The sequence below is a fragment of the Callospermophilus lateralis genome, chromosome 10, assembly GCF_048772815.1.
Source record: "Callospermophilus lateralis isolate mCalLat2 chromosome 10, mCalLat2.hap1, whole genome shotgun sequence".
Taxonomy (NCBI): Eukaryota; Metazoa; Chordata; class Mammalia; order Rodentia; family Sciuridae; genus Callospermophilus; species Callospermophilus lateralis.
In genome coordinates this window covers 112121953-112145566 of record NC_135314.1, presented here as the reverse complement: position 1 = coordinate 112145566, position 23614 = coordinate 112121953, and the positions used below count along the sequence as shown (strand labels likewise).

The following is a 23614-nucleotide window of genomic DNA, read 5'->3' as shown; positions in this document are numbered from 1 at the left end:
TGCAGCTTCATCTGTCATGGGCTTGGTGATTCGGCCTTTTCCTTCTGGTGGCCTTGACTCTGGGCAGTCCTTGGCCCTGGGGCATGACCTAGGCTCTCTCCTTTTTCTTATAGTGTTCCTCTTGTCCTTTTTCTTGGTATTTGCTTAAGAGTTCTCTTTTTCATCTTCATCTTTCTTCTTTATTTTTTTTTTCTGTTTTTTTTTTTCCTTCTGCTATATCCTTTTCCTTTTATTCCATTTTTTTCTTCTGGTCCTCCATAAGCCCATTTGTGTTAATGAACTTGACCCATCAAACATCTCAGATGGGAGCCCAGAGCTGCCACATTAGTTTCTCCTTATTCTGCTCAGAAAGATCATCCATAATTTCAGAAATCTCCTGCTTGCTCCTAAGCAATGGAGGCTACAAGGCCTGTCCCCCCCATGCCCAGCATAGGCTGAAAGGTTTCTCGCTGATCTCTTTGTTTTAGCATTTCTGCAAACTGCTTTCCCCACACTCCCTTGTTTTGCTTTCTAGCCTTCCTCTGAGGATTCTCTCTTCTGTCCATTTTTTTTTCTCCCATCCTCCATGAGCTCATCATAATTCTGCAGATTTTTTGGTTCCCTTTGTTTCTTGGATGATTTCTTCTTTTAAAAAGTGAGTTCTCCCTCATCACCTGGTTTGTCTTGATGTTCTTTTGGCACCCCTTTGTATCTGATGGTGGTTATCGGGTGGCAGTTCAACTTTTGGGCCAAGACCTTCAAAAATTTCATGAGCTGCTTCTGCTCTTTTCTGATTCTCATCATAAATATTTTGGACAGTTCTGCATTGCTTCTGTGCATCGGGAGGAGGGGGCCCAGGCTTCTGGGGCTCTGGAGTGTTAGCTGCTGCTTCTTCAAGCTGTTGCTTCTTTTTCTATTGAGGATCTGCTCTTGTGCTTTTGCAATTTATCAAGCTACACAATACATACTTAGGGTTAACTCTTCTTTGGAAAGCTTTGAAAGTGAAGCATTTTGATCATCTCCACATGGTCACCCAGAGATTGCAGAGGATGGAGCTTCACCTTTGCCTCCAAATGCTGGATCCTTCTTGACATTGACAGATCTCAGTCTTCCTGGCAGTGTGAACACTAAAGGTGAAACTGTCTCACGGACATGCTGAAAATGGGAATGAGCAGCCTGCTCCAGATGCTGTCGCTCGGATTCCCGGGGCTGGGCCTCAGTGAAACTCAGGTATCTGGTTCTCCTTTCTTGAGTGTCAGAGCTGGGGTAAAATTCTAAAGGACAGGAAAGTTGTCTTCCAAGCGGCTTCACCTGCTGCCAGAGCTATCTAGTTGGGGACCCACACTCCTACTTGTGGAGGGTGCTGGGAAGGCGTGTGGACCGAGTAGGGAGGACAGCACTGTTCTCTGCAGAATGTCCCTTAGTTGGGAGGGTAGCCTGAACTTGACATCATCAGTAAAATGTCCTCCCAGGGCTCTGAGATCAAGTCTGAAAAACGGTCATGTTTCCAGGAAGCCACAGGGAGCCTGCGGAGCATGGGAGGCGCTCACCCCAGCTGCTGCTCCTGCCACCTTCTGTTTATGCATTTTCCCAACCTGCGCATCCTGGTATTTCAAAGTCTGTGCCTGGAGATTCTGGTGCCTTCCCCACCTGGGTTTCAGCTCCACTGCCTGTTCTCTCTTCCTAGTTGCTGCCATGCGTGGTAGTCTTCGATTGGATGCTAGACATTGTGTACAAGGTACTCGGGAAGCTCCGATGCTGTTCATTCTCCCAGGCTCTCCACTCTGCAGGCAGGAGTGAGTCTCCACAATCCAGTCACTCAAGGCTGACAGCAAATGTCCTGAGTGCTTCCTCTGGTTGCCTTCCTTCTTGGATGCGGCCCTCTAGTGTTGTTCTGGGTGTTAAGTTGGGCTCTTGAACTTGGTGTTTGATAGTCTGGCTGGTCCAAACAGGTTTCCTGGTAGGGAAGGGTGATTCTGAGAAGGGAAGAGGAGAGAGAGACCTGTGCTGGGCAAGTGCTTCTTCTGCCCCAGGAACTGTATAGACTGGATGCCAGGCATGCCTCTCAACAACAGCCCAGGCTGCAGAACAAAGGCCTCATTTTGCCAGCGAGGAAAATGCAGGTTTAGGACCTGAGGTTGTGGAGCTGGGGTGAAGGATGGAGACCTGGTCTCTCCAGCTCCAAGTCTGCTCTCATCACATGGTCCTGAGGAGTCCTGCTTGCACTGTGAACAGCCTCAGGGGTTGTCAGAGCTCATTGCTCATCACTTGCTCTTGGAGGACACCTTTCCCACATACCCTGTCCCTAGCCTGCTGCCTCCTCTCCTGCAGTGCCTTCTTTCATTCCAAAGCCAAACAGGAAGAATCGGTTCAAGAGCACTGATGAGTTTCACCCTAGGGCGAGGGCTTGGAGGGTCAACCTGGCACAAGGGAAGCTGTGGTTTAATCTTGGCCCACTCAGGGAGATGCTGATTGAGCCAGCCCCTCAGATGAGTGGTTATACCTTTCTCTTTGAAGGCTCTTGTAGCCCTTGGTTCGGGCCCTGCTCCTCTAGATGATGGTTCTTAGAAGCTGGTGCAAGCTCCCTGCCACTGGCTGAAATGGAGCCGTGACCTGTCTCCCACCTGTAGACAGGCCTCCCGTGAGTCCGTGAAACTCGGGCCTCTCTATCCAGACATTGCTGCGCTTCCTCTCACTTCTTGTTCTCTGCTTGGGCCCTGCATCTTTTCACATTCACAGGTTTCTGTCTTGGATAGAAGCCTCCTTTGCATGGGGAGGGTCTAAACTCTGTCTGCAGTGTCCTGAGCCCACGGTTCTTGTTTTACTTCTAAGAGTTAAAAGAAACCACTTGCTGGTCGAGGGAAAGTTAGGTGGGCTTCATTGTTTTGAAAACTTAAATGTATCTGGCAGGCCAGGGTCCCTCAAGGGCCTGGCTCTAGACTGGCAGGCAGGATGCCTTGGGGCTTGGTCCTGGAGAGGCAGATCAGTCTCTTAGGGAATGGCTTTGGAGTAAGAGGCGGTGCACTTTGAGTTCCCAGCTGACTGCTACTTCGACTCTCCTGCTTTGTCAACTGGAGCAGGAGTTTGGTAGTGGAGCTCATTTTACAGGGTCCCTCTGCAGCCAAGTGTGATAACGCGAGTCCAAGGCTTAGTCCAGGCTGTCAGTAGGCAGCAGCCCTTTCTGTAACTGCTTCTTAGGAGGGAGCGCTGCTCGCACTGCCTAACCTGATGCCCTTATGTGGGGATGTCAGAGGCGGCAGGAGCTGCTATTGGCTCGTTACACTGAAGGCATTAGATAGGAGCAGCCTGCCCTGCTGCATACATCCAGGGCTGCATGTGGGCTGGGAGGGCAGAGGAGTCAGGACAAGGCTTCCACTCCTGACCAAGCGCTCCAGAGTTGTCCTATCCTTGTGAAAGGGGGTGAGGCCAGCTTAGGGGCTCTTTTAAAATCAGGGCAGAGCTGACTGTGTGCTGGGGGTTTCCTGTTGTACACTGTATCCCCTTTGCAGGAAACTTTGAACCCAGACTTTTCGAACTGCTGAGGCACCCTGCAGATGGCACCTGGCCACTTGCATTTCCTGGAAGACAGGTGGGAATGGCTGCCAGCAAGGAGGAGTGTGCTTTGCCTTCCCCTCTGTGTTCTTCAAACATGACTCCCTTAAAAACATGGACCCCAGCTACCCAGGTGCAGGCTTCCTCTCCCTGAGAGGCCCCCACTCTCTTCACACATCCTCTCTGTCTCCCCTAGACATTTATTTTTTCACAATTACGTCCGCAGTGTGAAACCAGTTTCGAATTTTACTTTTAAAAGTATCACGAGTGTTTAAAAGTTTTCATAGCTTCAGGTGTGTTATTCCTGGTGCCTGGAGATCCTTCAAGGGGTGTGTGTGGGGGAATCTGCTGTGACTCAGTCAGTGCCTTCCTAGCAGAGGCTTCAGGCTGCACAGCCTCGCAGGCCACACCACCACAAGCACAGCTGAACACACACGCAAGTGCACCAGCACAACACAGCTGAGTTCACACGCATGAGCACATACGAACTCATACATGTGCACATATACTGCACATATCTACACAGTTTCCTCCGTGTGAATTGGTTCATAGTTGGGGCCACAGAACCTGAAAATCCAAGTTCCAGGTATAATCTGATCGCTAGGCCAATTCTTTGATTAGGTAGTTTAAGTTCTGCTAGGAAAAGAATAATTTTTTTTGTTTCTTTTACTTTTTGTCCTTCACATTTTTTATTTGGTGCATTATAGTCCTACAGAATGTTGGGACTTGTTGTTACATGTTCAGGCTTGCACACAGTGTAACAATGTAACCCAGCCAATGTCACTCTCAGAATTTCCATTTTCCCTCCCCACTCTCTCCTAGGATCCCTTTCTGCTATTGATCTCTCTTTGATTTTCAAAAGCCTCCCCGCCCCCAGCTTATCTTTTCTATTTTCCTCTCTATCTTCCACATATAAGAGAAAACATATGACCCTTGACTTCCAAGGCTGACTTATTTCTCTTAACTTCTCTTAAGGTACTAGTCGCTAGTTCCATCCATTTTCCTGTAAATGACGTAATCTCTTTTTTCCTGACAGCCAAATAAAACTCCTTTGTGTAAGCATGCCACATTTTCTTTATCCATTCATTCACAGGTGAGTACCTAGTCTGGTTCCTAGGCTGTATGCATGTCATGGTTTCCAGAAGAATTGAACCTTCAAAGGCACCTGTCGGGCCACAGGAGAAAGTGTGCCTGTCTTTGCAGGTCCATGTGCTGTTTCTCTTACCTTCTCTGTTTTCTGTTTCCTATTTTGAACTAAAACAAAAGATAGACAGTGGCATCTGGGATAAATCTGAATAGCTGTGAAATCCATGAGGCTCTGCCACACATCCTTACAGCTTCTTTCGTGTCAGGTATCATCCTGCAGAATTATCTTTAATACTCGACCGGCGGGGAGTGAGCACCAGGGTGAGGGTCTGGCATTCTGTGACCCCTCTGTGAGTGGCCTGATGAGTACAGCCATCAGTAACACAGGGCACTGTCCTACATTTACCCAGATGCACGTGGTGAGAAAGGTAAGTTTGAGTTCTTCGGTGCTCTTACCACCTGACAAGAACCTATTCAACATCGTGGGCCCCATGTTTTAGTTCCCCCTTCTTTAAGATTTCACTTGAAAGGTGATAAAGCCAACACCAGACACCAGCAACCTCTACTGTACCTTGTTACAAAAGCACTGCTGTTTGTTTGCTCTTCCCAGGCCAGATAAAACTAGACAGCAGAGGGACACAGTTCACGTAGGCTGCAAACTTTTGGATGGTGGCCTGGATTAAAAGCAACAATAACAACAAACAAAAAGGGTACAGGGTCCCCAGCCATAGAAATTTGTTTTATGGGCTCCAGAAAATTCTTGGTAAATAAAAACTCTGAAGCCATCTGCAGCCTCCATTTGGCTGAGGCCAGAGGGTACCTACTACAGGAATGGGCCAGTTCCTGGAGAGAGGGAGCTGGGGTTCCGGGACACTGCTGGCCCATGGCCACGGCCAGCTTAGTGCTTCCATCTGGGGCTCTGCTCATGCTGTGCTGTCACCAGGAGCAGGAGACCCAGGTGGCCCTCAAATGCCCAGGAGGTGAAGGGGGCCATGCTTCCCATATGCAGCCAAGGCCCGGGGTCCTGGGGGAATGGCTGGTGACATGGAGGATGCCCCTTGTCCACGTGTCACAGGAGAGACCTGTGAGCCAGGCTATTGAGATGCTCCAGCCAGTTGCTCTTCATTAAAAAAAAAAAAAAAAAGAAAAAAGAAAAATATACATTCACTTTTTTTTTTTTTCATTGAAAGATAAATGCTGATGGAAACTCTAGTTACTGGATTTTTTTCTTTCTTTTTAACTGAAGGGCTTTCCATGGTTGACCTGCTATGAATTTACAGCCTAGCCTACCGGCCCCGAAGTAAATCTACATGCATATTTTATCGAAAGTCGCCTTTAAAATTGCTGAAATGGCGCTGTTTATCCACTGAGGAGTGAGGAGGGGAGAGCGGAGCCCAGGCTGCCTGCCACGCAGCTTCACCACCCACAGACCCCAGAAGTCAGAGTCCTCACCCAAGTAGCACCCAGGAAGCAAGGGGTGCAGGAGCAGGCTCCTGACCAGCCTTGGGATGGCTGGGAGGCCATAGTCCCCACATCCACATGGATCAGGGACTGCCACCTCTGCATCTGAGGAGGTGGAGAGCTGGCACGGGGACAACTAAGAGACAGGTAGAACAGCAGTCAGCATGGTAAGCATCTCCCCATCGCAGCCAAGCCCCCTGTACAAGTTCACATACTGAGATTTCCAGGACTTCCAAGGGGCTCGGCCAAGTGCATGTGGATTTCAAGAGCACGCATGTATACACATATGCTTTCAGATTTCCTACCTGTGTGCTCAAAATACCTACCCAGCATCTCTAAGACCTGTCTTGGTTCCTTTCTCATTGCTAGTTATGCAATAGCTCAGGCTGGCCAAGTTATAAAGAAAAAGGTTTATTTTGGCTCATGGTCCTGATCCAAGGTCATGGGGCCGCATCTGGTGATGGCTGCCTGCTGGCAGAGTCACAAGGCAGCATGAGCCTGGCCAGATTGGCTTCTACAGCAGGCAGGCTCTGGAATAAACCCTGGACCATTAGCGCCCTCATCTCCTCCAAGGTCCCGCTTGCACCTCCTTTAACAATGGCACACCAGGGATTCAATTTCCTGAGGAGATTCAGAGGGGGCAAGTTAAGTCAACACTGTAGGATCAGAAACTAGAATTTGGGTGATATTATGGAAATGAAAGGCAAAGATAAAAAGGCCTGGGAAGTAGTGTTTTCCATCTCTGAATACACTTTGAGATCATGTAGAATATGCTAGGCAAATCACTCAACTATTCTGAGCCTCAGGTTCCTCATATCTAAAGTGAGGATTGTGATACACCTACACAGCGTCGTTGGAAGATGACATAAGGTGCACAATGCAGAGGATATCAGGAACACTTCAATGCTGTTAATTGCTATTTTCAAAATTTAATTCTGAGCTCACAACTTACTTATGACATTCTAGAGAAAAAAACATTAAATCATTTGCATTACTTGTTTTCATTCACCTTTTATAAAATGTAATTTTAGTTGTAGATGGACATAATAACTTTTTATTGTATTGATTTATTTTTATGTGGTACTGAGGATTGAACCCAGTGCCTCACGTGGGCCAGGCAAGCGCTCTGCCACTGAGCCACAACCCCAATCCTTCCATACCCTTTTACATGTCTAAGTCATGCGTTCTCTTCCTGGGTGATGATAAAGGAAAGGGGGAGTAGTGAGCTCCTTTGAGTTACAAGTGGATGCTCACCAAAGTCTTCTGTCTCTGTTTTCTGGCACAGAGAAGAACTGCACTATAGGCCCACTCCCTGTGATGTTTAATTGTCCATGAAAGTAGCCCAAGCCCAGTACTCTGGCTCAGCACGTCCAGGGAACTTCCTGGGATGGAGATGTGTTTCTCTGTTGGCAGAGCAGCCACTGGGTACATGCAGCATCCAGAACTTGCCATGTGTCTAGCACAACTGAGAACTTTAACTGCTAATGGTGTTGAATTTTAATAAATTTTAATGAAAATGCAAGTGACTGGGGACCACGCCATTGGACGGCACAGCCCTCTCTGGTGGCTTCTCATCAGCCTGAGTTCAGGAAGGCTAATGACAGGCAGCACAGAGTCCCAGTCAACCTGCTGGGACATACAGCAGGAGTGAGAAGCTCCTATGTCCCCTTGGCCCCTGGGATTTGGGTCTCTTGCTACTGCTGCTGGGTGGGCAGAGCCTGTCCTGCTGCTGTGCCATCTATTAGAGGGCAGGCTGGTCCTGTTGACCGATGACAAAGAGCTCCTGAGCCTCCGCCCCTGCACAGGACACTGCCTCTGGTCCTGGAGCTTCTGAGGGCAAGCCTCCTGGCTACTGTCCTCACGTGGCTGCTGGTGTCCTGGGTAGCTCCTGGTGTGGTTATGTTGCTCTGTCACAGGACAAGTAGGGCCTGCCTCAGTCCCCATTGGACACAAGGAACAGTGTTGGTGCTGCTGTCTCACCCCTGCCTTGGGAGACCCAGATGCTGCTTGTCTTCTTTCAGGTCACTTCTCAGAAAAAGGGGACACATAGCCAGCTCTTCAAGGGGCTTGTCCTCCTACAGCCACATCCCCACCACTGGGAACTGAGGCACAGCCCATGTTTGTTGGAACAGGGGTGGGACACGGGCCTTGGAGATGCTGGCACCACGGAGCTGAGGATCAGGGCCTAGAGCAAGTGCGTCCTGGCAGAGCTGGGCACTGCTGACCATCAAGAGGCCCCTCTGGACATGCTATTAGGTGCCCTTGAAAGCATTCATTCTGACCAGGTTCTCTGTTTCTTTGGGCTATTACTTCATCTTCTTTCTTGGTAAGTGGAACCATCACTGGCTTAGTCACCATTGTAGGAGTCGGGAGTCATACCAGGTCTGAGTTTGTGGCACTTACCCCCTTCCTCATCACCCTACAACACCCCCAAAACCACTGCCTGCTGCGAGTGCACTACAGGTGGCTCTAGGCTGGGCTGGTGAGGTCACCTGTATCCAACAGAGGGGGGATTCACGGCCTGGGGGCTTTTCCTGTGTCCCAAGAGGGTATCAGCCGACTGTGTCCTCGCTGAGCTCAGTCTACCCTCCACGTCTTTCAGCTAGTGCACAGGCTTCTCTCCGCCCCTGCTCTCTGACTCCTCCTGTTCTGTCCAAGCTGTAGCCAGCACAACTACAATCTGCTCATCATCCCACCGGCTTTTCTCTGCCCTCAGGAAGCACAAACTCTAGTGGGGCCCACAACCTCTGTGCTAGGGCGGAGCCCCCCAGACCCTCCCCTCCCTGCACACTCTTCCCCTCTGTGTCAAACACTACCTGGACCCTGTGAAACCCCGCATAGGCTCCACACTTTAAGCCTGGGGTCTTGGTGCCTCTGGACCTCCTGCCTAGAACGTGCCACCTGCACCCCTTTGCGATGCTCTAGAAACTCTTCCCTTGAGACTCCCATGAATCATTGCAGCCTTGATGAAGTTTTTCCTGACCATGAAAAGGGGAGCTGGTCCTTCCTCTTTCAGCCTCTCTGAAACACCACTATGGCTCCTGCTGAAGCTTAATTCTCACATCTGCCTTCCTATCTGAGTCTCCCAGGTCCTGAGAACCCCTGGAGGGTCTGCCCGCCATGCTGCACCATGTCCCCTGCACCTGTCACAATGCCTGGCTCTTCTTTAACATCTAAGAAATGAACAGATAAGAAGAGCTGTTCCATTTTATTTTTAGGGGTTAAATGCAGAGCTGTCAGCCTGCAGCCCCAGTTCCCGCAGCTCAGCTCCAGGAGTGCAGGGGTTTGGTAGAGGACCACATGCAGAAAACTAAGCTGCAGCAGAGACTCAGTTCTGTGAGGTAGAAGGCAAGGGGAGAAGTTGAACAGAAACTTGTCTTAATTGTAAGCTTTCTCCTCACCTGTTCGTTTAAACTTATAGGTTAAACTGCACATTGCCTTTCTGGACCTGGTGATCTTCTGCCGCAGTCCGGCTGGGCACAATTCAGGAGCCACTTGTCAAAAGAAACTAACTTTATTTTTAGAACCACACATGCCAAACAAAACAGCTCCTCAGGAAAAAACCCTCAGAGCCCAACTGCCACCACCGGCTTCCCACAAACCACACTCCCCAACCACCAGCCTCCACACCTCCCAAAATCCTCTTCCTCTTGAGGCCGATTGGCTGGGTCGCATGGGCGGAGCCAAAAAGTCCCCCAATGAGCAGCTCCGTGGCCTGAAAGGGCAGGGAAACAGCCCAATGAGCTTCACCGCAGAGGAGCCAATCAGCTAGATGTTGCTGGGGCCACTGTGAGCCAATCATCAGCTGGCAGTCTGAAAGTTTGCTGGGGCCCCTTCGGCTGTGGCTCTCAACAATCTTCAAAGACACGTCAGAATTGCGAAGGGTTGGACCAGGAGGAGCCTGTGAGGACAGCAGAACCTGGTCTGCTGCATCCTCTGGCTCTGCTCTCCCAGATCCTCCCAGAAGGATCGTGGGAAAACCTAGAACAAGGTGAAGTTTAAAGAGATGAGGAAAACGCCAGAAGGACACTCACCAGGAATCCTTAAGGGAAAATGAGCCCCCAGCAGCCTTTAATGGTCATTCAAAAAGAAAGGGAAACTCATGTGAGAAATTAAGTTCGTCCTGGGAAAGGACATACTGTCACCTGGTCGGAGAAGTGCAGCCTTCAGAGGGGCAGCCTCGAGGGGGTTGCCTTCTGCCTCATAGAACTGAGTCTCTGCTGCAGCTTAGATTTCTGCATGTCGTCCTCCACCTGCACTCTGGAGCTGAGCTGCAGGGATGCAGGCTGAGCTGTCTGAGCACTGCTGGGTGTGAGACAGGCAGGCTCCTCACCTGTGCATGGGGACCTGGTGGGACCACCCCACGGGGCCTAGTGGGAGCCAGTATGTACAACATGCCTAATGTCTTGCCTCAGCTGCCACTGTCCTCTCCGTCACCACGTGAAGGTCACCACTGCCAAGCCCGCAGAGGAGTAGAGTCTTGGTGGCCTCTGAATGTTTTCTTGCCATAATTCTACAAGGAATCTGAGTTTTTGTTTGAATGCTTTGTTTTATATGATGCCATCTACACAAAAATGATCCAAATGGCCACATTCGCTTGTTAACTTTGTTTCTAAATTATATGTTAGTCAATAAAACTGTGCACATTGTGAATGTTATGATTTTGAATATGATGTATAATGGGCAAACCAACCCTCCTTTTGGGGTGATTTAAAATTTGTTCAGTCTGGACAGGTAGAATTGACCATTAGTTGTCTAAACCAAGACCAAACTCCTATGGTGGGTCTGTGGGCTGCCCCGGACAGACAGTTGCAGGGCAGTGACTTGGTCAAGCCTACGTCCTCCCTGAGGGCTGTCAAGATGTACCCAGGGTCAGCGGGTGGCTTACAACAACCTTAGAACTAGAAGCAGGAATTAGTGAGAATGACTTCAAATAGGAATATCCTAATAGTGTTTAATGCTGTGAAATCAGATACATGTGCTGAAATTAGAGAACAGACTCGACACAAAGTAAATTCATGTACCTATTGATTAACTAGCCCACTTTTATGCTGACCATCCCTTTAGTAATCATGAGTTACATCCATGATCCTTATTATCTGTGATTGCTGTGAATGAAGTGTGTAGTTAAACATTAAGTGAATTAAGAGAATTTAAAGATTCTCTCTGGCCAATAGTATAAAATATAGAATAATAAAATTTTGAGGATTTTCCCTAAACCTGACCATTAGATAGATTCTACAGGGTCTCATATTCTACCTTTCAGAATCTCAGAAATGAAAAATGGAGGTTTTTTGTCTCACTCTATAAAGAAAATCTTTTTTTGTTCTTTGTCTAAGTGACAAAGTGTTTTCACAGCTTTAACTATGTCATTTATATGATGAATTATCTCAGTCTTCATATTGTGTGACCAAAAGGGATTCTCCCTGAGTTTATTTTGATCTCTTTCCATTCATACTACCTTGGAAGAGTACTTACCTGGATAATCATACAATAAGATCAACAAGAGAAATTTATTCCAATATGTTTGTCTGAAATAGATGAAAACTCTGTAATCCAGAAAAAAAAAAGCTTTTCTTGACTGAGAAAACCGCATATGAGCTTGGCTATCTGGGTCCATGTGGAGGAGGGTTAGCATCTACTGTGCTAACCTCAGTCTGTGGACTCTGAGGACACTCTTACTACAAGCACTTAGTCAGAACTGCACCAACAGTAACCTGACTCAGGGAAGTCCTCCTGGAGCCAACCACAGCACCAGCTTAGCTCCGGATTAACTCTCAACAAAGTGCACTTAATGGTTTGTGATATTTTTCCATTTTCACTTTTATTTTACTAAAATTACTTTCACCAGAATCCATTCTTTTACCTAAGATTTATGTGAGCATTCATTTTTGTCTTCATAAATCATTTTTAAAACAAGATGATAGCTTTGGCCATAAGTTTTTTTCCTTACAGCTATTATTTCTATCAAGGGTGATATTTTTTTTTGGGGGGGGGTCAGTGTTTTCCTAACTAGATTTTCTCAAGAATAATTTATATTTTCTTTAATTTTTAAGTTGATAAATTTTGGTGAGTATAATTTGCATGCTTGGAGAGTTTGGGCTCTAAAAGTGGTATCAATCATTTCTAACAGGAATAATTCATAATGAATTTTTAAAATATTTAATAAATGGGCGCATGATAATTGTACCTACTTATAGGATACCATGTGGTGTTTGAATCACGTATATATTGTGCAACAGCCAATCAGGTTCAGTGTATGTCCTGAAAGATTTATCATCAAATGGTGAGAACATTCAAAACCCCCTGTTGGAATGCTTTGGATGTACATGGCCTGTTCTTTCCGCGCGACAGAACACAGCACTGGACTCCTCCACCATTGTACCTTAGGCCCCCTACTGCTCTCCGTGTTCATGAGGAACTTTATACAGGGCTTGTAATGCTCACTTATTAGGTAACCGTGAGGAAAATAGTGAGGGATTTTATGAGGGAGGAGAGAAGATGAAGAGAAGAAGAGGACTGAAGGAGAGAAGGGACAAGGCAGGAGCTGTCAGAAAGGCACAGGGGTCAGAGGGGAGGTAGACAGGAGTGGAGGGTGCCCAGTGAGGTGGGTGGAGGCCTTCTGCTGTGTGGATAGGCAGCCTCTTCAGGGTGCCGCTGGGCTCTCACCTTCACACATGGGAACCTGGAGTGGGGGTTCACAAACTACACTCCTGTGGCGAGATACTAGTCCCATTTCCATCTGTCCCCTCATGGTTCCACAGGCCCTCAGAGACCCTGATGCCCAGGCAGTGGAAATCCAAGGATTGGCTGTGTTAGAGCTGGGCACGGGTGTCCTCCAGCTTCTCAGCTGTCATCACAGATGACCTGAGACCGATGACTGCAAACGTAGCTCCCAGGGCCCCTGGTGCTCAAGGAGGTGGACTTTCCCTGGTACTGGGGATGGTCCTGGAGCCTCACACAGGCCAGGCAAAGGCTCTGCCTGCACGCCTGCTGCCTTGCCTTCCAGAAGTTCACCAAGTGATTGCCTCTGAGCTAACCTGACAACCCTGACTTGCTTGCGACTTCACCTCTGCTGATTAAGCTTCACCCCAGGCAGCCCACGCCCGCCATGGAGCTTCTTCCTTATGAACCAGCTCTGAGTGCACTGAACGACCTCCTTTTCATTTGAAAAGTGCTTTCAGACTCCATGGAGTGTCCTGCTTTTACCTCTTTAGAAAAATGGCTTTTTTTTTTTTTTTTTAAAAAAAAAAAGAACAATGTGAGATATATGAAGAGGACAGATGTATAGAAGCAGAGACTATCAGAAAACACAAGATTTTGTCTCTTTGCTTTCTGGCACTGCCACATTTCATTGCATGCTCTCATGGGGTCATTGGAAAGGGAAGTCCTCACAGGGGATCATGGCGTTCTCCCAGCTCTCAGACTCCACCACTCCTGGGAGCCTGGACAAGCCGCCCGCAGCCTGAGCCCTCTTCTCCTGTGGGTGGATACTGTTTACCTTGCCTGCGTTTCTTCCTGTTCTTACTTGGAGTCATTTTATACTCGTTCTCTGTGATCTGGGGCCTCTGCTTCAATCCCAAGGGCTACACTCCTATGCCAGGAGGAAGGGATTTTTGCCTTTAATCCACAAGAACAGCTGATAAAAGGCTCTGACTTCTGAGGGTCCCCTATCTTCCTCCCTTACCAACCTTGTTATGGTTTTGGAATTTAGTTTTCGACTGACCAATATAAGGAGACCTACCTCTTTCTTCCTTGGAAGTACCTAAAATCAAGTTCAGTTTTAAAATAAAACTTCCCAGATTATATGATTTAATAACAAAACCAAGAAGATGAAATGTGCAAACCACTCTTGGAACTGAATGGTTATAAATCCCAAATATATTCACAATGAGAAAGTCTTAAAGAACCAAGCAGACATGTAGCATTAATTTGTGCATTGAAAACTTTAGCAGGAAAATGATAGAGAAAAGAGCAAGATGAGAGGAGAACCTATCAGAACATTCTCACGTCGACCTTTGCTGTTTAGCTCATACGTAGGGTTTTAAGTTTCCAGCCACTGAAGGTGCTCAAAACTAGAACGACCCCCATAATAATTTTGGAAGGACTGGCCCGTGTCCACCTTCCCCACCCTACCCCTTCCCCCTGCCACCTTCTCCTCTGCTCTGCTTGGTCCAGGAAGCTGCTCCGGGCCCGGTCATCTCTCCAGGCTTCCTTGCACCAGCCTCCCAGCTGTCCAGCCATGGGGGCAGCGTGCATGAGGATGGGAGGGCCACATCCTCCCTGCTCTTCCCTTTTCTGAGTGGTGTCTCCTGGAAGGGCTGGGTCCTCACTGGCCCGGGGCCTGCTGGTGACCCTGCCATCTGGTCTCAGCTCTCCGGAGCTTGGGTGGGGTTCCTTCCCCACTGGCCCTCAGGCCGGGTGGCGCCAGCTTCCTGCCTGCGCTCAGGCTGCCTCTATTTTGTCTCTTCAACTCTGCCCACACCTCTCTAGTTGTCCCTTCCTTAAAGTCTCTCATTTGGAATCTGTTTCCTGCGGGAGTAAAAGTTCTGAACAGATATTTGTGGCAGCAGAGGTCTTTTCTGATGGGGTAAGAGCTTGATTTCCAAATGCCCACCACAAAGTCCCCACTGGAACTGAGTGAGATTTTAGGATGGGTCAGTGGTTAAATGAGCCTTCTTTTATGATATGGAAGTGTTTAAATCGCCCTTACTTGGCAAGGTAGAAAGTCACCAGCAAGTGCCCGAATTAAATTTGCCATTCTGAAAAATCCAAAAGCTGGGGGATTTCCAGACTCTGTGGGGCTCGTGAATCAGTTCTCCCAGAAAGACATTTGTGGAAACTGCCGATTCTGCAGTATTCTGGGAGATCCATGCAGGCACTCTACCCCAGGTGTCCCTGGATGCGTCCTTAGCACTAGCCCTTGGCTGGAAGTTGGGCGCTTGCACTTGCCAGGCTGAGACTGGCATCTGGAAGTTCCCAGAGAAGAGCCCTGGGGGGCAAGGCTTGCACCCCAGATATCACATACCTGGGCTGTGAGATCCTGTCACAGCCCACTCCCTGAAGGCAGCTCCTTGGACCAGGGGATTGTTCTCAGCTCAAGGGCTTCAATGCATTGTAGGCTAATCCTCACGGGTCCATCGGCCTAGCCAACTGCCCTCCTGAAACCTCGGGACGGAAGTTGTTGATCTCTCTGCCCCCGTGACCACATGAGCAGGTGAGTGGTCTCTGCCCCTCTGTGCCCTGCCTCGTCAAGCTTTTACACCCCTCCTCAAGTGTGGACTGTCACCTGGGCCTGCTGCTGCTCCTCACCATCTGGGGACCCTGTCCCAGTCCCTGACTCCTCAAAAACGTAGTCCCCTCCTCTAGGAGGTTGATGGATTTGGTCCTAAAGTTCCCTCATTTTCCTTCCATTTCTGGCCTCTGATCTTCCTAGTTCTGAGTTCATTCAGGCTTTCAAAACCAGTTCCAAACCTGCAAATTAAGTCCTGAGATTTTAATTCATCCTTGCCAGCATTTTCATGCCTGCTTAGATGTTACTATGAAATTTAATTTGGCACATCAGGGACAAATCTGATGAGGTCATTGTCAAAAGGTTGCTGTCCTGAAGTCCCACATCTGTTGTTCCACCTTCCTAACTGCACCCCTTAGGTTGGCCTCTGATTGTGGGACTGCAGTCTTCAGCCTCATCTAAACCCCATCTCTGTAGGTCTGGTTCTACTGGGGATTGAACCCACGGATGCTCTACCACTGAGCCATACCCCAGCCCACTTTTTGATTATTGCTTTTTTTATTTTTAATTTTAATTAATTAATTATTTAATTTGTTGTTGTTGTTTGAGACAGAGTCTCACTAAGCTGCCCAGGCTGCTTTTGAACTTGTGATCCTCCTGCCTCAGCTTCCCAGATGCTGGGATCACAGGCATGGCCGCCAAGCCCTGCTGTTGGAGAGTTTTGGAGCTGCCCTGTCAGGTACAGGTTTTGTGCAACCTGTGTCCCTTGGCTACTTTCTTCTGGCAGGAATTTCTTTTTCAATTAAATCAGAGGCTCTGTCACTGTCATTGAAAATATCCTCGCTGAAGGAGTGCCTCATTCTTGTTTTAAAATTCATTGTTTTTACAGTTTGTGATCTGGGGAATTACCTTTCTTGGGTTGTGTCCACACCGTGTCTGAATAGTCCCTTGGAAAATGGTCAAGTGAGAAAAGCTCTCATTATCTGCACCTGGATCCAGTCATGCCAAATGTTCTGAGAATGGCAGACACCTGGATCATCACCGACATGCAGACAGATGTGCCACAAATCCAGGATCTTTACCTTTAAGTGGTACTTGGGTGCTGACAAGATTTCAAATGTAGGTCTGATTCATTTGCCTGTTTTTACCCTTCATGGAAAGATCACAATGAAGCACGATTGCTGAATGACCTGAACAGCCTCCTCCCTGTGCTGGAGCCTGGGCAGGACTTGTCCTCTGCCTCTGCCTAGCCTGGTGTCCCCAGCCTTAGTGCATAATCTGCCACAAAGACACTGCTGGGCAAAGCAGCAACCTCACTGCTGTGGGGCATCCTGCTGTACCCACCTGCAACTAAGTTCTCTGCACAAAGGGGCAGCAGGAGGGGACAGTGTGAGCCCAGATCATTGAAAGGGTTTTCTTGGGTCCCCAGCTGACACCTTTTCAGAAGAAGGTATTACAGTCAGCTCCTAAGAATGTGCCTGGGATTCTCCGGTACTGACATCAGGGCAGAGACTTCTGCTCATGTTTCTTTAGGCCAAGATCAATGTGGATCTTTTACATCGAACTTCTGCCATTCTCCATCCAATGGAAGTGACTTTGGGGATGAATCCTAGGCTGATGTCTCCATCTCCAGGGTACTGCTGACGGGGGCTCAGGTGGAGGAACTGCCCACCATCTCCTGCCTTGGGCCCCAGGGGTGCAGGACTCTCCAAGGCCAGGCCTGTCTACGGCCTGTGCCTTTGCCTCCCTTCAGTCCTTCCCTGCTCTGTGACTCCCACTCTCTCTATAGCCGTCTCCCAGGACCTACTACCATGCCTTCCCACCTGCCTTCAGGTGTCTGGAGCCTCAGTGGGCACTGATGCAGTCATGAACTTGCCTAGCACTTGCTCAGATTGCCCAGTGGGCAGAGAGGACTTGGGAGCCCTGTAACTGTGAGTCTGACTCCTGGGCCTTGTCCTCCCTGAACCTCAAATTCTTCTTCTGTGAAATGAGGGTAACCACCCCATTGTGGGACCATCTTCCTTGATTGTGGGATTTGGGTTGGGTTTAGCCAACAGGGAGCATCAGCAAGACTACAGGATGGGAGAAGAGAGGGGGGGCATTCTTCCATTCTGAGAGAGACCTGGGGGGCTGCAGACCTCCACACCAGCTGTATCCCATCAGGGCAGTGCCACCTGTACCTCTAACTCCTGGGTTCTGCTGGCCACCCTGAGCTCCTGCCCTGCAGACCCAGGACTGAGGGCCCTTACTCTGGCCAGGCCCAGGACACTGAGCTTCTTGGTCTTCCCTGAGCAAGTCCACATGTCTATAGTAAGCTCTTTACCAAAGTCAGCCCCAGTCCTAGTTTAAGTCTGTCATCTGTTCCCCACCAGGAAGAGCAGCTGTAGCCACAAGGCCCGAGATGTAGATGCAAGAGGCAGCACTGACCGGCCGGGAACGCCTCGCATGTCCGAGATCATGTCTTTGCCTTCCCTCGCCCTCCTGCTTTGAGCCTTCGGCTTCAGAGCCCTGCCTCTGATGGTCTTTCCTATCTGCCTGGTACTGGAGCGAGTCATGGCCCCTCTGGAGCTGAGCAGCCTCAGGTGAGGCTCTGCAGCTGCCCATGTGGGCGCTGTCACCCTGGCAGGAACAAACCTCACAGACACCTCTAGTCTCTCAAATCAATGGCCCCAGATCGCTGCACCACCACTCTGGGGACAGCTTGCTGGTGGGACTCAGAAGGTGTGAGACCTGCTTAGACCAGCAGAACACATGCAGTCACCTGAGGTCGGCAGCACAAGGTTTGCCCTCCCAGCCCAGCTGTGCCGATGCATTTGTTGCATGCAGAGTGACTGCAGCTGGCCCTCAGATGACCTGGGAGCCACCCATCCTGGGCTCCATGGAGTGGCTGAGCCAGGGCTGTCCTTGCTTCTCCCCTCAGTGTCCTGGGCTCCCTGGAGTGGCTGAGCCCAGGGCTGTCCTTGCCAACCTCTTTCAATTAACCTGCTTCATCTGAGCAGACCAGCATGTCCCTTGCTGCTCTGTGTCAGAAGGCAATTAACCTTCTGACAGAACAAGAAGGAAAGCACTCGAACACCTAGCAAGCCCGCAGATGAATCACCAGTTGGTGATGTTCTTCTCCGTTAGCTTCCCGGCCATGGAGGCCTTCCCTGGCTAGGCTGCCCCGCTCCCTTCCTTGCCCTGTGTCCAGCCCTGTGAGCACAGGAGGCCAGTGAATCTGTTGAACCCAAGTGCAGACACAGCAGCAGCCTCTGGAAATGTGTGGCTCCTTCCCCCAGGGAAAGCAGGTCAGCAGAGGATAGCACCGAGGGGCTGCAGAGTGGGCTTTCTGGTGGGAGGTGTGGGGTGGCAGGAGGGGTGCCATAGAGGCAGGCAGGAGGGGACCCAGCAGCAATGCTGAGCCAGCAGCTCTCAGGCGGCCTTTGGATGCCCTATAGGACTCCAGACCCACCCACATGCAGCACCTGCGCATCATTGTGAGGAGTAGAGGCACTTCCCTCTCTGCAGAGCTCATCTGGAAGGAGTGGAGGAGGAGTCGGGATTCCTCCTTCATTTTGCATTGGGTCACTAGGTCTGGGGTGGAGGGACTTCTCGTGGGTCCGCTATTTCTTATTGGAAGAAGCCTCACAGACGAGGCCTTGGGGGCCCAGAGAGGTCAGCTGCTTTGCCAGGCTCACACAGCTATAGTGACTCTTGTACAGTCCTCCTTTTGCCCAGGGATGTTCTGGGCTGGAGCAGTGGGTCCCAGGGGAGTGGGGACCTACATCAGATCAGTCTTCCCATAGGGCAGGTAAGGGAAGGTAGCTTGCAGGAGGGGGCTGCTCATCTGGAGGGTGCTTCCCTGCCAAGGCACTGCTGTGATCCTCTGCCAACTCAGAGTCAGGCTGAGCACCCCTCAGGACTCCAGCTGGGCACCTGCCCTGGAGTGTCCATTGGTCTGTTTCCTCCAACTGATTAAATTGGACGCTACTATGGGCCAGGGTCTCTTCTAAGTGCTCCAGAACACCGTCCCTCGAGTTATCACAAGAGACTGTTGTCCTCATCCTGCAGGCAAGGAAACGGGGCTCTAGGAGGAGGAATCTTATTTGAGGCCAGAGCTGGACCCTCCTCACCACGTTCCAGGGCAGGGCCTTCAGCATAGTAGAGACTCCCAACAGTTAGTTTGCTTCATCCACTGTTGCTTTTCCAAGGTCAGGCAAGGTCGTCCCTCTGAAGACAGAGGCTCCAGCAGAGACTGTGTTTGCCCCTTGGAGGAACCCCACCAGGCCTCAGGCTGCAGCCCATTGCTGTGTCTCCTCTGTCCACTTACCCAGTGTGTGCTGAGCATCACGAGGGGACAGCAGGACATGATGGTCTGACGTTTTGTACAGAGTTAAACAAGCTAAGGAAAGGAGCTGCCCGCTAACTGGGAGCAAGGACAGATCTCAGAGAAGAAAGCACTGGCCCTGGGCCCTGCAGGAGGAGAGGTCCCTACATGGCCAGGGCCTGGGCATGCAGAGTGGCAGCCTGGGCACAGGCATGGTGACAGGAGGGGGCCGCAGTGCTCCTGGGAAGGTGTTGAGAGCCACAGCCCAAGGGGCCCCAGCAAACTTCCAGCTGCCAGCTGATTGGCTCCTCTGTGGTGATGCTCATTGGGCTGTTTCCCTGCCCTTTCAGACTACAGAACTGCTCATTGGGGGACTCTTTTGGCTCCGCCCACACGACCCAGCCAATTGGCCTCAAGAGCGGGAGGAGTGGGGGTTGAGAGGCTCGCAGGAAGCCGGTGGTGGCAGTTGGCCTCTGAGGGAATTCCTGAAGAGCTTGTCTGCTGCGGCCTGTGTGTTCTAAAAATAAAGTTCCTTTCTGCTTGACAAGTGGCTCCTGAATTGTGCCTAGCCAGACTGCGGCAGGAAGGAGAGACTTGGTGCTGCGGCAGGTTGGGGACTGAGTGTGGAAGGTCCTGAGGACAAGACAGGAAGGCGGGCAGAGCCCGCTGGGAAAGGCCTTCACCTGGTCAGCCAGGAGGCTTGCCAATCGATAATTTATACTGAATTAAAAATTCTTGATTATTCAAGTAGCTTTATAAAACATAACAGCCTGAGGGCATTTGGATACAGCACAAAACCACTGAAAGGGTATTTCTGAATGGCTGATAGTGGCTTTCTAAATGCTAGGGTTCCCCTGTCCTTTTCTGTTACCCCTGGGGCTTGCATCTGGAGGCCTCAGGGTAGTGCTAGTTTAGAGATCCCATCGAACCCAGCGGAGCATGGCCAGGGGCCTCATCTCTGTTGCCTTCTGTAATTTACATCCACTACCAAGGTCAGAAGTGCTCTTGTTGCTCCCGGCAATGGCCAAATCAATGCCACACCAAGGAGTGAAATTCCTTTATGTGAAGTTGGCTGTATTAAGAGGAGATGATTGAAAACATTCTCAGAGTTTGCTCTCACGGAGCACCCTTCCTGCCACTGTCACTCTCCTGTTAAAATGTCACGAAGATGGGAAGCACATCAGAGATGGAAACGCACGGCTGCACCTGGCCTTCAGGCCCAGAGAGCTGCGCTGGACGTCAGTAGGCCTCAGCCTCGTGGGAAGGAGAGACTTAGTGCTGTTGCAGGATGGGGAGCTCCTGGGAGCCCTGTCCACTCTCGAGGGAGCTGGGCTCAGACACACTGGCCTCCTACTTGGACAGGAGTGGTCTACACCAATTCCATGAGTAGGCAGCAGCCTTTCTACTTCCTGGAAGCAACTAAGTAGATTGTCCACTTGTGGGGATAGAAAAAGACATGACCAGCGCACCCCCAGGAGAAGCAGAGGGCCAGGGTGCAGCCAGGAGTGCAGGGCAGGTTACGGGACTCAGGAGACCTTTCACTCAGAAAGTCAGATACGTAGGAAGTAGGGGGTCAGAGGTCTCATCTCAGTGCAGCCGTTTGCGTGCCTGGCCACACCCACCTGCCCCTGCTGCAGAGCTGAGAAGAGGTCTGACCTACCACAGCAGAGAGCAAGCTGCACAAGAGCAGTTCACACATGATTTATAGACACTACATCAGGATCTAGGAGTCAGAAGAAAGTTCTAGAATACTGTCTGGGGTCATTAGTAAGGTCCAACAAGGGATAGATTTTAAGAAACTAGAGCAGAAACCAAGAGGAGAAGGTTTATTATAAGAAAACAGGGTGATGGAATCCCCCCTTTTCCCTTTCTCTCTCTCCTCCCCTTATTTTGGACTAGCTCCTGCAAATCAAAGAAAACAATTTTAGCTTTCTGAATCTGCCTTCTTTCACTTAGCATGATGATGTCCAATTCTACCCATTTACCAGATAAAGCCATAATGTCCCTCTTCTTCATGGCTGAGTAATACTTCAGTGTGTGTGTGTGTGTGTGTGTGTGTGTGTGTGTATACACACACCACATTCTCTTTATCCATTCATCTGCTGAAGGGCACCTAGCTTGGCTTTATAGCTTGACTATTGTGAATTGTGCTGCTATAAACATTGATGTGCGTGCATCACTGTAATATTCGGATTTTAGATCCTTTGGGTATATACTGAGGAGTAGGATAGCTGGATGAAGGTGGTTTCATTCCTAGATGAAGGGAACTGTGGGGGAAGGAGGAGGGTCAGAATAAGGGAAGGACAGCAGAATAAACCTGACCTCACTTTCCTATGTACACATGTGAACATACCACAGTGAATCTCACCATCATCTACATCTACCAGACACTAACCCAAAATAAAACAAACTGAAAGTAAAAGCAGAAAGATGAATAGAGAAGATAGGAGGGACTGGGGAGGGAGGAAGGGAGGGATGGGGAAGTACTAGGGACTGAGCTGGAGCAAATTATATTCCATGCTTTTATAATTATGTCAAAATGAAACTTAAAGTTATGTATAACTAAAAAAGAATCAATAAAATATAATTTGTCTCTAAAAAAAAAAAAAGGACAGTAAGACTGAGGGGGCAGAATGAAGCTGCTCACGGGGAACAAGGGATCAGTGTGGAAATGACAAGGTCCCATCCTGAGCAAACTGGGAGCTCCCTCAGGATGCAGAGAGGAAATGGGGACTGTGGAGGCAACAGGTCCTCCTGAGAAGTTTGTTTTCTTGAGAATGAAATCATAAGAACTAGAAATAGAGGAATGAAGAGAGGCATTGACCTTTCCTGAGCTACACAGAGATGAGGTGTGTGGCTGGGCAGGGTCCCCAGGAGTAGAGGCTTGGTCCACTTAAAAGCCCTGGTGTGAGGGCAGGCGTTACGCTGCTCCTAGTGACTGAGAGGTCTGATGGAGCCTTTGTGCAGGCCTGGTAGGCGTGTGAGGGGAGTCTTAATGTGACATAGCTCGACAAGTCCTAAGCCAGGTCAGAGATGGGAACCTTCCTCTTGACCCTGGTCTTACACTGGGCATCTGCCCACTGGCCACCTTCCACTCTCACCATGGCCAGCTCCCCCAGGGTCGCCAGAGTTAGCAGATAGAAACCAGGCAGAGGTCCTGCTAAATCTGAGTTCCAGATAAACAAGTTGGGATGTGCTTAGATGAAAAAATTGTTTATCAGAGGTTGAAATTTAAATTCTAGATTTTATCTGGCAATCCCACCCTTCCACCTGCTTCCTCTGTTCCCCATCCTTTCCTTGGGTTGCTTTCTTCTGCCCTAATAGGACCAGTTCATATTCGAAAGCTTCTGGGTCACTTGCTGATGTTTTGCGTAGCACTCACCTCAACAATTCTATCATGGAATCAGGAAGAGAATTACTCAGCAAACATTAACACCCGACAGGTTTTACAGCAGAGTCCCTTCTGTCTGAGGTCCTAGGCGGGCCCTGATGTTATTTCTAATTTTGCTATAAAATTTTTGTGGAGGCCTATTGTTAGAATACATATTCTTGGTTAGTAGAATGATTATTACATATGTGTCAAGTTTATGTAAGGATACCAACACCTATCTAAAATTACAGGCATCTGTATGCCAGTTGTTTGAAAACAGTTCTGTAAAATGTCAACAGTGATTACCTCCATGTAATAAGACTCTTGATTTCTTATTTACATTTTTCTAGATTTTTGATGTGTTAACATGTAGCATTTTGTCATAAATAATGAAGATACTTTTGTTTTAAAAAGTCTATTGTGGGGCTGGGAATATAGCTCAGTTGGTAGAGTCCTTGCCTTGCATGCACAAGGCCCTGGGTCCCATCCCCAGCACAACACACACACACACACACACACACGCACACACACGCACACACACACACACACACACGCTCACACATGCACACACCGTCTTATTGTGTTTTAAGATAAAACCTGATTCAAAGTCTTACTAGTGGCTCCTAGA

At 49.3% G+C, this 23614-nt stretch overlaps 1 pseudogene; it reads right to left on the bottom strand.

Moving 5' to 3' along the window:
- Window positions 1-298: 298 nt before the first annotated feature.
- On the bottom strand, window positions 299-2039 carry LOC143407918 (nuclear receptor corepressor 1 pseudogene; annotated as a pseudogene).
- Window positions 2040-23614: the final 21575 nt, after the last annotated feature.